The following is a 1280-nucleotide window of genomic DNA, read 5'->3' as shown; positions in this document are numbered from 1 at the left end:
GCCTCCACATTCTGGAAGGTGTTCTGGACTCTGCCGTAGAGGATAAAGTATTTCAGCTCCAGCCAGATGTACCCGAAATGGTTCTCATCGAACAGGATGAAGACTCCAGGGAAGCACCCGGGGTAGAATGAGCCATCTGAGGTAACAGTGTCCAGGGCATAGAAACACATCCTGCAGGTTCGGGGGTAGTTCTGGTCTCTTGTGCGCATGCCCACAGGCGGAACAAACCGGACAGGCTGCTCCTCCGAAGCTGCAGCCCCGGACTCCCCGACGCTGGGCTGGGCAGGGCTCTGCCAGCCATGGCCCTTGCTTTCCTCAGTCCCGTGTTCTTGCTGCTGCTGCTGCTCCCGGATCACCTGTTCGTCAATCTCCTGGACCACGCGGGAGAGCTCGTTGAAGTTGCTGAAGATCTCGCCATCTCGCAGCTGGATGCGGCGCATGAGGTGGATCTCTAACGTCTTCTTGGAGTATCCCGTGATATCGGTGACCCGGGCATACTTCCCATGGAAGCTGAGCATGGCAATCTTTAGGCCAAAGTCATCTAAGTAGTATTGGAAGAGGCCTGGCCTGATGAGGTCGTCCGGGTGGCTCGGCGGGAGGTAGAGGCGGCGGTAGGTCAGGAAGTCATACCGCTGTCTGTCCTCCCCCATCAGCACCCGCACCCATTCATCCCTAAGACTCGCTGTTAAATCCTTTCGGTGGTATGTCTGGTTGCAATGGGTGGTGAGCCTGTCCTTCTGAATCAGCACGTGGCGGCTGTGGGGCCTGCCGAGGAGGCCTTCCATGCACTCCACCGCGGCTGATGTCCTCTCCGTCAGGCGAATTCTGAACCGCGATTCCTCCACTCCCCGCACAACACCGCGCTGCCGCGTCCCCCTCGACGTGCTTTTCTGCCGGGGCCGGCTTGCCATCTGCCGCTGCCATCTCAGCTGGGTGCTGGTGCTTCTGAGGACACCTACATCCCCGCGAAGAGCCCACACCGCAGAGGCAAGCGCACTCCTCCAAGCCTCCACAGGTAACAGCCACCACAGCCCGGGCCTCTGCACCTCAGCCAGGCTTTAAGCTGGCTCGTCCCGGCCACGCCCCCAGGGCCTAGCCACGCCCCCTCAGAGAGGAGCCAATTGTAGGACTTTACTTTTTTTAAAAATTAAATCTTTATTGTTCAGATTATTACATTGGTTCCTCTTTTTTCCCACCATAACTCCCCTCCACCCAGTTCCCACCCCTCCCTCCGCCCTCACTCCCCACCCACTGTCCTCATCCATAGGTGCACGATTATT

The 1280-nt window shown here is 58.3% G+C and overlaps 1 pseudogene; it reads right to left on the bottom strand.

Annotated features, from left to right (window-relative positions):
* The window catches only part of LOC102239182, a 3840-nt pseudogene extending 2929 nt beyond the window's left edge, over positions 1-911 (bottom strand).
* Positions 912-1280: the final 369 nt, after the last annotated feature.

Source organism: Myotis brandtii, unplaced genomic scaffold (genome assembly GCF_000412655.1).
Source record: "Myotis brandtii unplaced genomic scaffold, ASM41265v1 scaffold190, whole genome shotgun sequence".
Lineage (NCBI taxonomy): Eukaryota > Metazoa > Chordata > Mammalia > Chiroptera > Vespertilionidae > Myotis > Myotis brandtii.
The sequence above is the reverse complement of the archived record's forward strand: the minus strand, read 5'-3'. Positions and strand labels throughout refer to the sequence as shown.